This window comes from Lissotriton vulgaris, chromosome 9 (assembly GCF_964263255.1).
Source record: "Lissotriton vulgaris chromosome 9, aLisVul1.2, whole genome shotgun sequence".
Lineage (NCBI taxonomy): Eukaryota > Metazoa > Chordata > Amphibia > Caudata > Salamandridae > Lissotriton > Lissotriton vulgaris.
The window spans coordinates 543647670-543664129 of NC_141697.1; the positions used below are offsets into that span (position 1 = coordinate 543647670).

At 45.5% G+C, this 16460-nt stretch overlaps 1 protein-coding gene across 3 annotated transcripts in view; it reads left to right on the forward strand.

Moving 5' to 3' along the window:
* The first annotated feature begins 1721 nt into the window (after nucleotides 1-1721).
* SPDYC (speedy/RINGO cell cycle regulator family member C) overlaps nucleotides 1722-16460 on the forward strand; it is a 137033-nt gene continuing 122294 nt past the window's right edge. The window contains exon 1 of one of the 3 annotated variants that reach the window (XM_086936678.1): nucleotides 1722-1885. The gene's annotated coding sequence lies outside the window, so the exon portion shown is untranslated. Of the gene's footprint in view, nucleotides 1886-2009; nucleotides 2156-16460 lie in introns of those variants that run through there. The other 2 variants (XM_086936679.1, XM_086936680.1) reach the window with 2 other exon arrangements.

The following is a 16460-nucleotide window of genomic DNA, read 5'->3' on the forward strand; positions in this document are numbered from 1 at the left end:
CAGGTCTTTAGGTTTCTTTGTATAATTTGGAAGTATATTGCAATAAAGAAAACACACTTGTATATTGCCTTTGTAGATCTCAGGGCAGCTTTTGACCTTGTGCCCAGAAATCTCCTGTGGAAATCACTAATGAATCTGGGCATTCCAGGGGAAACTCTTGTGCCGATTATTAGACTGCACGTGGGTAATTTCGCAAGGGTTAGATGGGGGCCCAATGGCGAACATACAGATTGTATACAAGTAAATAGGGGTGTAAGACAAGGGTGCGTGCTGGCCCCGACGCTGTTTTCGCTATATGTGAATGATATTCCAGAATTCGTATTTTTAGGCTGCGAACATGATTCTCCCAAGTTGGGGGGGGGGGTACCAGCACCAGCACTTCTATTTGCCGACGATACGATCTTAATATCTCAAACCCCCAAAGGTCTGCAAAACGTACTTAATACCTTTAATATCTACTGTGAACAAAAAGGCCTGGAAATCAACTCTAATAAAACTAAATATATGGCAGTCAACCCTCACAAACTTTTTAGAATAAATCTAACTGTAAAAAAATGAGAGGATAGAACTTGTGCCAAATTTTAACTATTTGGGTATTACTCTAGATACTAAGCTGAACTGGAGACCACTGTTGGACAAAAGCAAAACAATTTGAATCCAAACCTCAGTCCCAATAATGAGGAAGCATAAGAACAGCCAGTCTAAAGCAGTTTCTCCTGTTCTGGAACTATAAATGTATGTAAATGTAAATGTATTGGCATTTATATAGCGCACTACTTACCCGTAGGGTCCCAAGGCGCTTCGACCGCTGCGAAACCCTTCCTGGCTTCCCTGAGAGATGGTCCCTTAATGGGTATCTCCAGGGTGAGACCAGGCATCCCCGGCGGTCTGGTGGGGCCGTTAGTGAAGATGAGGCAAGCTAATGCCCAGAGTTGCCGAGTGTGATCGCTGATCAGAGTGGGCACCGAGGCGAGAGAATTATCGAGTCCGCTGACCCTGGTCCAGAAACCTGCCGGGCCGGGAATCGAACCCTGGTCCCGGGCCGTCCTCTGCTCTCGGGTCTGCCGCCTCTAACCAGTGAGCCACACTACTTCACTTACTATACAAGTACAGGGCACAATCGGCTTGCCTTTATGGGGCTGGGTTATGGGGCTACATAACAAAGAATGCCTTTATGGTACAAGAGAATTTGCAGAGATAGCGGGGACAGCTCATGAAAACCGAGACTGTTCGGGCAAATTCTGGGCGCTTGGTCACCCTAGTTATCAGGCTGAAGCACTCCTTGAATCCATCCGAAAGGTGCTATTCTGTTTTCAATTATATATAACCTCCTAAACAGCAACAAGCCTCCGTAGACTTACATCAGGTGACCTTCTTTGCAAACTGCTTTACAGTCCAACGTAAGTTTTTTCTGCATTCACTTTAATGGGTCACCACACTTCTTTCAAACGTATAATCTCAGTTTCTTTCAATGGTCAAATGAAATCATGACGAGCCAGAGAAACAAATATTGGAACAGTTGCGCGTAGGTACGTAAAGAAACCTAAGAAACGTAATTCCCCTTCTCCGATTGGCTGACCAGTAGCGAGGGGGCGTGGCAAACCGAAACCAAAGTCCTTCCTTTGCGCCCAACAACATGGCCCGAGTACAGGAAATAGCCAATGGCAACGCAGTCATCCTGCGCAGTAGGCCAATAGGCGCTACTGAAGCACCCAGATCTCGACGAATTTCTGGGTGTTCCAAAGTGGTGTCGCCACTATAAGGTGGTACCAGGCTATAAAGGGAACGGGCGAAGAGTGACCTAAAGTCACGTGTCTTTGCGCGCAGCGATCGAACGCTGTCACTGGCTAAGGGTGTGCGCGTGCTGACGGCGTCCTCTGCTCAGGTGAAGGGACTCTGCGCGAACTCGCGCATATCCGGCCCCAGAGCGCGGGAAAGAGGGAAGAGCACGGGAGCGCGCGTAGCTTGGGAGGAATGCAGGGAAGAGGGTGGGGGCACGTGCACTCAGGGAGGGGCGAAGAGGAGAGGTATGAAGCAGGGTTCGAGGTTCACAGAGGGTACAGCGGAGGATTTAGGATGGGACACGCACTCCTAGAGTTCATGATTTGGAGGCGAGAGGCCCTGGACTTTTCTTTAGGATATAGCCTACTTGGAGGTAGGGCCTGAAAGCTACGGAGGATATGGCCATGTTGAAGTGGAATAGTGATCGTTTAAAGGGGTCGTAAGGGTCAGCGTGTTGGTCCTGTAAAGCTTCGTTTTAGTAGTTAAGTAACTGGGTATTCTGGAGTATTCAAAGATAGACATCGGCTTAAAGGTGAAAGTGAAACATGAATGTCATGTCTTAGTTCGTTGGGGTAGAGGTGGCACAAGGGCGCTGTGTTGCGTGTAATGCGAGAATGTAGTGGGTTATTTGGTTGCGAAGGTTGTTGGAACCACCCCTTTGTATGTGGATCGTGATAAGAGGACAGCTTGTAAAGTTAAATGGGGACATTTTTAAAGTGAAATGGTCTCTGGGTAAAATGCGGAAATGTTAATCTTTCGTTCCCCTTCATTTCCAATAAACTGGTTTCTTATTTCGTGTCTCGAAATCGCCTGGGTGTTTATATATTTATAATATTGTAACAAATCATTTGTGTGGCTGGAACACTGTTAAATTTCTAAAATGCTGTGAGACCCCCTGAGGTCTTGGTGATATCCCTGTGAACTTTGCACGCTTCTCGGACATCATGCAGTGACCCCGGGATCACTCTTTTGAGTCTGCTGGCCGAATCTTCAGTTTTTCGAGACATTGCTTTCCTGTTTACATCTTATTACTCTTATTTTCCCGCCATTCAATAATCCAGATTTCTTTTATGTAGTGTTTTTTTTAAAAAAAAAGACTTCTTTTTCTTCCACCGTTTTCAGTTAATCACTAGCGTGGCTTTCTTAGTTTCTGCCCTTTTCGTTTAACTTTTAATCTGCCTCTATTTACAACTTGCTTCAGTTTATAAATTGTATTTATTTACCCAGTCATTTGACTTGTTGTTCCCTTTCACTCGTACAAAATTCCATGTTAGTTCTGTTTCCCTTTTTTCGTGCACATTTAATACATCCTCATCCCCTTTACACTGTTTCCACTGTCTGTACCACTAGCCCCAGCCCTCGTTATCTTGTAAATCGTTTTCACTCATTCGTCTTTCTCCTCGACTGTTCTCTCACATGGAGAATGTTTCGAATATCAATGTTTTATTGCATTTTTATTCGTAAATCGCGTCCCTTTTCGCTCACTGCCAATCTTTTTTTTTGTGTTTTTTTTTTGACCCATTTTTTGGCTCAACCGCTTGTTTCTTATCCCTCGCCTGCTTGCCTTCGATCTCGTCCATGTTTGTACCCTGTTTTAACTTTGTGCTGCGGCGAATGGATGCATCAGAAGCAGCGAATGGAATAATACACACTGCAAAGTGGCGGTGTGCCCGATTATTTCTCACCTGTAACTGGGACACGCCTGCTCATCTTGGCCCTTGAGGCACTGTTGCAAAAGGTCCTAACCTATGGCCCTGGTACTTCGGCTCACTTCATGTTTGCGAACGGATTCATGGTCTTTTATTCCCCCAGGCCTATACTAGCAGGTGGTCAGTTGACCTGGAAAACGGTTTACCATTTGGGCAATAGATAATTGGCGGCTTCATGAGTGTCCTTGTGCAGAGTTTTTTAAATGGACCCAAAACGTACTTGGTCATCGTACTATTTTATTTTTACAGTTCTTAATTAACTGCTCTATTACGAGCCCCACATCGGTCTTGGCGGTTGGCATGGAATTTTTGCCATACTCTGTTAGAAGTGCAACATTTGTGATAAATTCTTAAAGAGAACTCCTATTTGTTTTCCTCCAGGAAACACAATTGTGCTGCGTCCACCTTCCCCTAATTGGTGCATAGCAGTAAATTGCCACCCAATGACCCAGCCTAGTGTGCTTGGACGGACCATGACTGCAGTAGAGGCACAAAAGACAAGGTTTTGTGTTAGTGGAATTTATTGTTCGAGGACCCTAACCTTTCGCAACCTCTAAGTGGAATGTAATGAGCACAGGGCAGTCTGCGAAATTATTAAAGGATGTTCTTTTTGTAGCTTGTTAGACTGCATACTTTCTGTATGCATATGGATAGACTTTGGGACAAAGGGTTGAATTAAATGTTAACTGCACTTTTTATCCTGAATCCATTTAAAGTGGTCCTTATTTCTATGGTTCAGAATGAAGACCCATCTGTCATGGAGCATGAGGTTCGTAGTTTGTCGTGCTCTCCAATGCCTGGATGGTGGTGGCTTCATTTGAGGGTTTGACTTGCTTACTGTTTAGTCCTAGGTTGCTCCAATCCCCCCCCCATTAAACGGATTTCGCCTAGTATTCACGCCGGATTGATTAAATCAGTTTGACCCACTTGTAATTACTGTAGGTGCATTCTGTGGTTGGATCATGTGGTGTGCCTTTGCAGCCTGGAACTTGTCAGGCAAATCTGCCTTTGCTCAGTTCAATTAACTGTCCAGTTCATACGTAGCACCTTGCAAATAGAAACCCAACGAGTTAAAGCATTATTGCGCCACATTAGTGAGGTGCAGGTTGAATAACGAGGGTACTGTTTTATCGTGACCTATTTCGGGGCATACCTAATCTACCTCTGAGTTACTTAGGCCTCGCGAAAGTGGATTTAATTATGTGAAACTATGGAGTCCCTTGTAATAGCTCTTGATGCTTTTATATTTAGGAGTACAGGTAAGCCTTTTGTTTACTGATAAACCAGATCTCCACCCATTGAGTCCTTCAAATCTTTCAAGTAGTTTTTGTAAGAAATTGGATTATTTGGGGTGGTTTACTATCCTTCTCAAGGAATAATCATAACCCTTGTGGGGGAAAACCCACAGTCACTAAATTAACCTGCACTCTGCCCCTTGTTAGCTGTGCCACAAAGTAAAAAGACTTCATAGTATTTGAGAACCAAAGCAGCAATAAAGTAAAAATGCAAAAAAAAACGTCAAACCGAAATAGATAAATAAACAAAATAATACCAAATGACAAATCCAATAATGGGGACAGAGGGTGATTTTAAAGATCTAAGTAGGAATAGCAACAAGAATCATAAGTTGCCCATGAGTCAATGGTTGCGGTAGACCAGGCCCTAGGTCCAATATTGAGGCGGACTGCAAAGGTAAATGCTTTAATCAGGTTTTAATGTCTGACTAGTACTTTACGGCCCAATACAGCACAGCAGTACAATTTTAAAGCTCCTCAGGGAGGCACTTGCAGGGTGTCAGGCAGAGGCTTAATGGGTTGTAATCTAGGTTCAGTTGCCGCTGGGCATTTGCAGGAAAAGGCCCTTTGTAACTTAAACAGGACGCCAGCCTTATTACCCTTTGAATCCCACTTCTTTGTCCTGGGAGCAAAAGAGAAGGTCTGGTCCTTTCTTGGTGTTTCTCATCGTGTTCAGTTCTCTGATCTTCCGCAGGTTCAGGAAGTGTCCTGAAGTGATTGCCTGGAGATGCCACATTTCTAACTGACAGGGGCTGGTGGGTGGGAATGACTTCTGGGCACACCTTAACCAATAGGGTAAAAGTTCCTTGGGGGCGAGCCTACCGACTTAAGGCATGGTCAATGTGGTGGTAATCTTGGCTCACACTAAACGTGGGCTCTGAAAGCTGGGGGTGGGTGTGGGGAATGTAGTATAGTAGTCCTAGTGTCCTCCCACATATAACACTAAAATATAGTTTGGGGCAGCTATTGTGCTCCCAATAAACCCCTAAAACAGAACTCTGGTAGAACAAAGCAGGAGTTTCCTGCAGCCTGACAGTGAATGTACTAATTGTTGTGGCATCTGTTTTTTTTACACTTTGACATGAGTCCCAAGTGATATGTAAAACCTGTGCAGGCCAGTCCAGCAGGATTTGGCACTGCAGCAAGTTTTGACATTAATGTCCAAGGATGCTCACACCCCACCCTGCATATTCAGTCTGGTTCAGAGTGGTTCTGTTCCCATTCAGGTCAACCTATTGTTTGCCTCCTAGGAGCCATTTCACACCTATTCAAACGTTAATTACTAGCTGGCAGAAGTGGGAGTGCAAATGGACCTCCAGAGGCTTTAGGTAAGGAAAATGGGCCTCCAAAGACTTCAGGAAAGGAAAATAACTTTTTTAAAGTAACTTTTCATTAATATTTGAATAAATATTAAAATAGGTTTACTTTTCTAGATGTTCCCTAATCGATATTTGCATTATTAAATGTAATAATGTAACCCAGTATTTTCCCATGAAACTGCCTGCTCACCTACAGTGAAAATAAATTTAATTCCTACATGTCATGCCATTTTAAATGGCACATACCTTGCCTTATGGGTAATAAGCAGGGCTGAACTGGGAACAGCAACGGGCCCTTGCAGGTTGCTGCTCCACCGGCCGCAAAGAAGGGGTGGGGGGTTGCTAGCAAGCACCGCTCCCACTTTTTTTTTTTTTTTACAGGGGGCTGATATTGCAGCACTGCTGCAGAACTGGTCTCCTCTAAGAAAAGCTGCGACAAAATGCCCGGTGCCTGCTACAGCCAGTCCCGCCCTGGTAATAAGATCTACATTAGGATGACTTCTAAATATGTAAAAGGATTGTTTTGGCTTGTCAGAATACTCTTACCTAGTCAAGAGATCAGGGCTTGATCCATCACCGGTTTTTAGCTCACTGCACCATCCCAGCTCAGAACCTGGCTATATGCAAATTAGTCTGTTCCTGTCCCAGTTCATGATGGGAACAGGGCAAACCAAACTACCAAGCCAATTCTTATACTGGGAAGGAAACAAGCTTCCGGGGACCGGTTTCTGGCATTTCAGCCGTCGTCGGCCCGGCTTGCTTGAATCCTGATGGTGCAATGAGCAAGGGACTCACGTCTGAGTAAGCCGGGCCGATGACGGCTGAAATGCCAGAAACCGGTCCCCGGTAGCTTGTCTCCTTTCTGGTGAAGAATTGGCTTGGTAGTTTGGTCTGCCCTGTTCCCATCATGCACTGGGACAGGAACAGACTAATTTGCATGTAGCCAGGTTCTGAGCTGGGATGGTGCAGTGAGCTAAAAAACGGTGATGGATCAAGCCCTGATCTCTTAACTGGGTAGGAGTATTCTGCATCATTCAGAAACTCTGTCCATCACCTTTTCCAAAATTGCTGATGTCGCACTGTACTTGACTGATCCGGCTTCGCACCTTGATCCATTACTTAAGGAATTTATCCAGTTTGGTGGCATTTCTCGCATCTCTAACTGGGCTAAATCAGTTATTTTTTCTTTAACAAACGCCACTACCTGGGCTACCTCAGTTTCCCCTTCAATGGACGGCAAACCTGTGAAGTATCTGGGCGTATGGCTCAGTAGAAATGTGCAGGACATATGGGATATGAACTACAGGCGCGCCTTAACATGGTTGGAAGGGAAAGCCACTGAGTGGGCTAAGCTCCCGCTTTCCCTTGCAGGGAAAATAGCATTGGTCAAGATGGTGGATCTGCCGAAATTCCTTTATTTGTCAACATTCCTTTATTTGTCAACATTCCTATTCCCCTCACACAGGCCTTTTTTAAAAATCTCTCAGATCTTGTTGTTCTGGGCTGGAGGGCAGGCACGCATCTCGTTTGATCTATTGACCCCATGTGGCTGTGGAGACAGATGCTGGGGCTGCGTTCCCCTTGTAGGTCGCTTTATATCAGACTTGCAGGCGTCCTAGAGATGGCATAGACACAGTAGAGACCTTGTGGTGGGCGTGGAATAAGTTGCGGAAGAGAGCTGACAGTCTTATTCTCTATGCCCCGTCCATACCCCTGGCACACAACCCTATGCTGCCCAATATGGGCGACTGTATCAGCAAGGAGTTAACACAAAAAATGTGCCTCTGTAATTTTGCAGTCCTCTATCCAGGGGAGACGTTTTGGTCGCCCCCTGCCTCATTGGAGGGTCGGAATGTCTTTTCTGAACTATTCTTGTATTACAAACTTCGAGCTGTGTATAGGTCCCTGCATGCTACTTTCCCGAACTCCCCGCCAATCCTGAACGCATTGGAAAACGTGCTCAAATCGGAGTTACCTCGCAGACTCATTACCCGTATATAGAACCACATGCAAACGTCAGCCCCTCTGACACTGCCATGAGTGCTCCTGGCATGGAATGCAGAACTTTAACCTCCCTTCACGTAGGACCAGTGGGATTATTGCTGCTGCCAACTCATGGCTTTGTCCCCTACCTATAAACTTTGTCTAATTCACTTCAAGTTCTTGCATAGATTTTATAGGACACCCTCCAGTCTACATTGCATGGGGCTGAAAGATGATGAAAGCTGCTGGAGATGCAGTTTGGCTCCCGCTACTTTTTTTACATATGGCATGGAGTTGCCCATGGCTGACATTATACTGGTCGAAACATATTTACTGTGATTCACCAGATCATAGGTACACTTGGGGAACCTGACCCCATACAGGAGTTGCTGGGTTACGTAAGGGATACATCTGTCAAAGTTCATAAACTGCATGCACTGTTACTTCTATTTGCTAAGTGCCTGGTGGCCATCCACTGGGGACGTAAGGGGGTTCCCTCTAAAAATGATTGGTTCATGGAAATAACATTTGGGCATTCACAATTGACCACATTTTGGGAATTGATGCCTTGAGCATCCTGGCCCAGGGACATTTGGGACCCTTTTGTTGTGTGAGCCCAAGAGCATCAGGAGGCTGCTGGACACAACAATGGACTATGGGTCTTTATGAGCTGACACAGGGAGCCTGGGGGAGGTCGGTGACTGGGGGACAGCTGTTTCTTGGGAGGAAATAAGTAGTATTCTGTTGCTGAGTCTAACTGGCTGAGCGCAACCTAGAGGGCCTTGTAGTGGACTCTTTTTTCTTTAACTGCCCTTTGGCTCTTGGCAGCTGTTTCTCACAATAGGATGTATCTACTTTCTTTCATTTACTGAGCAGAGGATCGAACACGCATGTAATGACATTTGTAATTGGCAAGGTAGGCAGATGTAGAGATAACTATGTACCGATTAGTAACTGGCTTGTTTGTAGCATTGTTTTAAAATGTCAATAAATACAATTAAAACAAACTTCTAGGTAAGCCAAACATGACAGTTAGGGGTGTTCCAATTTCACAATGTTGAAAGGGGATTACAGGCACTTTTATCAGTGGTCCGCAGTGGTAAAGTACACAATGTTCTACAGTCAGCAAAATAGAAGATCCAGTGAAAGTAAAAAAATATGCTGTCACCCTGTAAAAAGGGCAAATTCCTTGCAGTTTTATTTTTGAAGGGTTAGTATGGACAACTTCTGCCGCAGCGGTTGTAATGCTAAAGACTGTCTTGAATGTAGCATCAGAAATTCCTTGTGTTTTTTAGGCTATCAGAAACATCTTGTGTAAATGGTTGAGACAGTCACGTTTCCTTTCATAACCATGCTGAATCAAAAAATTGCTAGCATTCGCGACAAGAATTTTCAATTCTATTAAGGACACTGGGGCGAGGATTATGCTTCTCAATCTTTACTGCATAAAACACAGCAGCCAATGAAAATGGATCTTTTCACAAATACAGTAAAGCCAACTTCATTTCACATGAGTATAGGCACGCCCCCATAGTCCATAAGAACCCCTTGCGTGCTCCCATCATCCTCTTTCTTTGAGGCGAAACAAGTCCAACGAATCTTGAACATTCACAACTCCTCCAACGTGGAAGAACATCTGCAGGTCAACATCCTGACATCCGATGTCGGTCAATCCGACTTCTTATCAGATCCTGAAATAAAGGAAATAACACCACCGTAATCACTGAATAATAGGGTGGGCAAGCTTATTACATACTGTACATTAAGCCGGGTGGGATAATCCTCGCCTCCGTGTCCTTAATAGAATTGAAAATTCTTGTCACGAATGCTAGCACATTTTTGATTCTATTACAGTACCGGAGGCTTCAGATTATGCTAGTTTAACGCTGATTAAATACCACTGAAGTAATATCTCCCGGCTTATCATAAAACGTTTTAAACGTTGATTCAGAAGACCAATCTGCACAACGCATTATATCTTGGATAGTTGAACCCAAACCATATGATTTTGACGCCATAGCGCCTCTCACTGAATGAGCACCAAAGATCTGTGCATCAACACCTGCTTCTTTCATAATGAAGCGAAGCCATCTGGCAATAGTGGCAGCCACCACCGGTTTAAAGGGCTTTTGGATCGCAATCAACAACTGAGTACAGCCCTGCGGCCGCAAGGCCTTGGTACATTCCTCGTAAGTCTTCAAACATTGGACCACACATAATTTTCTGGGAAAGAATTGTAAGAAATATGTTGAATGTTTTAGTACGACCTGTAATATGGAAAGAAACCCCTTCCCGGGTAAACACTCTACCTGTTACGTCGAGTGCTCTCACGTCCGAAGATCTTCTGCAAGATGACAAGCAAAGCAACATGGTCAATTTCTCCGACAATTGCTTTCTAGACAGAAGAGCATTGTTCGGCCATTTATTGAATAACAAGATCACTAAAGAAACGTCCCACAACCCGGTATACTTGGGTTTGGGAGGGTTAGCCACCCTGATTCCTTTCAATAACTTGAAAACTACCGGATGCATGCCTACCGGTTTCCTGTCTACCTGAGCATGACCCGCCGAGATAGCGGAACGAAAATTATAGAGCGAACGGTACGCTAAACCATTGGCAGCTTTCTCCGACAGAAAATTCAAAACTTGGGGTAACTCTGCCTCCACGGAATCCAGGTGTCGTCCCACGCACCAATCCACCCAGTTCTTCCAGGCCGCGGAATAACGTTTCCTGATGGAAGGAGCCCATGCCTGCTTGATGAACTCTGCAGTTTCGCTCGAAACTCCCGGCAACTGCCACTGTTCCTGGAAAGCTGCCATGCCATCAGCGATAGCCTGCCCTCCAACAGCAACGGATGCTGTTCCTGACGAGGGCCCTCCAACAACCACTTCGAGTCCGGTAGTAATCGTGGACGATCGCGGCTCCACTGTAACAACGTGGGAAACCACGCCTGCAACGTCCACCACGGAGTCACCATGACTATTTCCGCCCTCTGTCTGATCACTTGAGTCATCACCCTGGGGGATCAACAAGAACGGGGGAAAGGCATATTAAATCCCCTGAGACCATTCCTGCAGGAATGCATCGGTCGCTGTCGCTATCGGATCCGGTCTCCAGCTGAAGAACCGGGGAATCTGATAAGTCAATCTGGAGGCGAACAGGTCCGTCTGTAAGGGACCCCAAATCGCTTGTAGCCAATGAAATACTGGGGAAGCAGCTTCCAGTCGCTGTAATCCCTTAAATGTCTGGAATTCCAGTCTGCTGGCCTGACCTGGAATGTACTCCGCTATTACCGAGATTTGATTCTGGAGGCAATAGTGCCAAAAGTCTTTGGCTATTTGAACTAGGAGATGATCTTGTGCCGCTCAACTTGTTGATATACCTCACTGCGGACACGTTGTCCAAATGGAGGAGGATGCAACAAGTTGTCTGCTTCGGGGATAACGTGCGGATCGCAAACGACCCCACTAGCAGTTCTAAACAGTTTATGTGAAGTTCGAGCTCTTGCGTTGACCCTCTGCCACCTGTGGAAACCTCTCCACAGCGCGCGCCCCAACCCCATCTGCTGGCGTCTGACTCTATTATTACCTCTGGCTGTGATCCGAAGATCTCCCTGCCGTTCTAGGCGTCCACGTGGCCTAGCCACCACTGAAGCTCGGTGCGGACCTCCTCTGAAAGGGGAACAGAGTCCGTGTACGAGAGTCCCCTCTGAAGATGCTTGATCTTCAGTCTCTGGAGGGCCCTGCAATGCAGGGGCCATGGTAATATCGCCTGAATAGACGATGCCAATATCCCCGCTACTCTGGCCAGCGACCTCAGCGTGACCATTTGATTGTCCAGCAACTAAACAATCTCCTTTTTCAAATCCCTCAATTTCGCTTGGGGTAGACACAGTTGCGCTGTCTGGGAGTTGATCGTGAACCCCAGGAATTCTATTACCTGTGTCGGACCAACGCCGATTTCTTTAGATTTATCACAGACCTAAAGTCCTGGAGCAGCGACGTAGTCATGATCAAATGTTGCTGCAGGACGGACTGATCCTGAGCCATGATCAGAATATCGTCTAGATAAATGAACAGTCGCACTCCCCTTTCTCTGAGATAGGCTACCACTGGTTTCATCTCTTTGGTGAAGCACCAGGGAGCCGAGGGGAGACCGAAAGGAAGGGCCAAGTATTTGTAGCATCGGCCGTTCCAGAGAAACTGCAGGAACCTGTGGTGTGGAGGAAAAATCGGTATAGGAAGATATGCATCCTTGAGGTCCAGACGGACCAACCAATCTTTTTCTTGCAACAAATCTGCCAACAAATGAATACCTTCCATTTTGAAATGGTTGTACGTCAGATACTGGTTGAACTCTTTGAGGTTGAGCACTAACCTGTTGCCTCCCCCTTTCTTCTGGACAAGAAAGACATTGCTGGAGAAACCGCGAGGACCTCTTTGACATTGAGCAATCGCGCCCTTCTTCAGCAATTTTGCCACCTCTTCGTCTATGAAATTGAGATCTAGTTGGGGAAAAATGGAGAGGTGGCGGGGGGGGGGGGGACGCCTGCGCCGGGTGAGAGTAAAACTCCAGCTGAAACCCTTGAATGGTCTGCAGCACCCAAGCGTCCTGAGTCAAAGCTTGCCACTGTGGCAGACATTGCTGCGTGCGCCCCCCCCAATGGAAGTAGAGAGATATCTGTTACACTCACCGGAATTTTGGTTCGACTTGAAGATTGCTCTGTACCCCGACTGGAAACAGCCTTTGTTAAACCTCCTTCTGGATGGATAGAAGGTGCCACCGCGGGTGGAGTCCCACTCTCCACGCCCGCGACCAAAGTCTCCTCGTTGGGAGCCTTGCTGAAAACCTCGGCCTGATGAGCGACCCCCGCCTCGCCCGGCCCTGTTGAAAACCCCATGAGTGAGGGCGCGTTTGATTCCACTCTGTGCCTTATCCAAGGTGGTGAATGTCCCCACGTATTTAGTGACTTCTTTGACGAAACGGTCTCCGAACAAAAAGCCCCCGCTAGAGGGCCTGGTTCAGCTTCGGCAAGTTCAGTTAAGTTACTGTCCATCCTGAGCAACAAAGACTTGCTTGCGCCTCTCCGAAGAGATTGCGCAATTCGCATTTCCCACCAGGCAAATAGCGTGCTGAGCCTAGCCTGCCAAGATGTCCGGATCCACAGGAGTTGCCCCTTCCTTGGCCACCAGGGCCATCTCTAGAATTTTCGCCAGGGGCCCCACAACGTCAAGCATTTTATCTTGGCATCCCCGCCAAGCCCGGTCTAACCCCCGTTTGGGAACCTTCGAAAACCTCCTCAAAAAGGTTAACATGCTGGCATCTATCTCCGGAGTGTCCGCCACACCGTCCGGAATATCTGGACGCGACACTCTGACCGCAACCTGTTACGGATCTCTCTATTGAAGCTCTTCCTGAGGTTCTTGTGAAGGTATTCGGAAACTGCCTGCGGCGGGACCCAGTCCGAAGATCGATGGTGTACTATGTCCGAAGGGTCAAAGTTAAAGGTTCTGGCAACCTTGTCCTCTGCCGTTTTGGGTATAACCGTAGCCTTTTTGTGAGGTGGAGGTTGCTCCACCGAGGTGTCAGTGTCCGTGTTGGTATCCGTATTGGTGGTGGTGGTAGCAGTGTCCGTTGGAATCGGCCTTTTATTCTTCGCTTTACCACCAGTATAAGGCTGGTCTAATGCCCCTCTTGCTGGTAGGGAAGCCAAGGATTGTGCATGTGGCCATTGCGTTTGCTCGGCCGAACCTGTGGCTGAAGAAGAGGCTGCTTGCTTTCCTTTTTTCTTCTTATCATATCCGTGGCGTTTCGCAAAACCCTCCAGTTGTTTCCGTAAGGGGCGTAGGGCCACCGCAAGTGCCTGCAGCACTGTCTGAGGGACCTTCGTCTCTATGGCTCAATTCACAGAAGCTTGGACCGAGGCATCCAATGCTTCCACAATGTTGTCCTCCAAGACGGCGAGTGCAGGGTGACAGTGAGTGCAGGGTGACAGTGAGTGCAGGGTGACAGTGAGTGCAGGGTGACAGTGAGTGCAGGGTGACAGTGAGTGCAGGGTGACAGTGAGTGCAGGGTGACAGTGAGTGCAGGGTGACAGTGAGTGCAGGGTGACAGTGAGTGCAGGATGAGGGTGACAGTGAGTGGAGGGTGAGGGTGACAGTGAGTGGAGAGTGACAGCAGAGTGACAGTGAGTGCAGTCACTCAGCACCACCACAGCATCACTCGGCACCACCACAGTATCACTCGGCACCACCACAGCATCACTCGGCACCACCACAGCATCACTCGGCACCACCACAGCATCACTCGGCACCACCACAGCATCACTCGGCACCACCACAGCATCACTCGGCACCACCACAGCATCACTCGGCACCACCACAGCATCACTCGGCACCACCACAGCATCACTCGGCACCACCACAGCATCACTCAGCACCACTACAGCAGCACCACTCAGCACCACCACAGAATCACTCAGCACCACCACAGCACAAATATGTTCTCTCAATGTTTCAAGCTTTATTACAAATGTCACAAAAAGATGTTAATATTTCACTTCTGTTCTTGGATTTCGTTACAATAAAATACACTGAACATAATCTAGCCATTATAAATTACAATCACTTTTATTAAGTATTAAAAAAAATTAAAAGCCATTGTTATTTGTAATATCAATACATCTAAGTCACGTAAATACAAATGTTGCATTACAAATGCTATAGGTGTCACATTTGCGAAAGTTATAACTATTGGCATTGTAAATGACAAAGCTATTAATTTAGCTATTTTCAAAACCAACACATAAATAAAAATATTGTCATTTACAAGACCAATAGCTCAAACTTTAATAATGCGAGACCTATTGCATTGCAAATGCTTGTTTCCTATTGGGAGGAGGGTCCAGACTGATTTGCATATGCTTAGTCCAAACTGGAATGATGTGGTGAGCAAAAACAGATGGATTTAGTCCCAGAATTCTGACTGTGGGTGAGTGTTTGACATTACTCAGCGTTGGGTTCCTTTTTTTGTGTTGAAATACCACCAACATTTAGAAAGGTCACCCAAATTAGGAGTAGTCTTACTAAAAGTAGAAAAAAGGAATCCTAGTATATTCCATTGTTTTATGGAAAGCTGAGAAATGTTCATCCCATCAACTGATAAGCCTAGTTGATGATTTCTCCACTTTTCCCAACAAAATATCCCCATTCGTATTCTATTATGCCTAAGGGAAGATTATGGTGTCGTTATCAAATGACTAGTTATTATTGGATTCAGAAATCTTGAGGTATTTAAATAGGCAAAGAAGTTTTTGGTTTTCTTTTTTACATGGTTATTCATTCACTAGAAGATTACGCTTTTTAGGAACTACTTGCTTGTTGACTCAAATGGGGGTTCTCCATTAACATGATCATGTAACCAATACCATGTTTCGTTAAATAATTTAAAGGGTAAAGAAAGTTTTACTGGTCACACTTTAAAATTTGTTAATGGTGAGAATGTATGGAGAGACTTGGATATGTTTTTTTGACAGCCTTAACTTAGACTATGAAATAAGTTACACGCATGATTTTGATTGTATCTAACCTACACAGGATAGAAATAAAGGTGACCTTTCTCTTAGAAAAAAATGTGAATATTTTGCTCCTAATACAATCTAAAATAAACTGGAGACTATCTGGAACTTTAGCGACATCCCAAATATTTAATTTTAGCACTGTTGCCAACTAGATTAAATCAAACATACGTTTATTGTGGAAGAGGTTTGGAATATTTAAAAAAAAAAATGCTTGGTAACAGGTTGCTGGATTGGAGACATGACTTAATCAGCATTTTCTGAATATTATTTTTCTTGCTCGTTAACTCAAACCTTTATGAACATTATCTTGCCTCAAATTGAGCGATGATAAAGGGCAGCTCTGAAGTGTACCTCCTTGAAGAAGGCAATAAGGGGAAATAATTCAAGTAGCCAACTAGTTTCAGGGTCCATATAATTACCTCAATTCCCTGTGCTTGATGTTAGACTTGAAAATTGTATCTTTATAAATCTTGCACAATTGAAGGTAAGAGTTGTCAAATGTAAAACTGAAATGGTTTTACATTAGCTCGATAAAGAAAATGGGTCATAAAAATGGTTTTATATGTAATTGACTACTAATCATGTACAGCAGTTCAATCACCCTTCTGTGCTTCACAACAGAGGTTTGTGATAACCAACTAAAAGTAACTTGCCTCCCCTTGCCTCGCTGGCTTTTGGTGTGCCCTTAATTGTCCATTGTTACATTACCTGTGATTCATGCACCTAGGGCCTGAGGTATGCATGCTGTGCTTGAGGCTGCTGTGTGGTCACATAGTCCTGTAGACTGAAGGC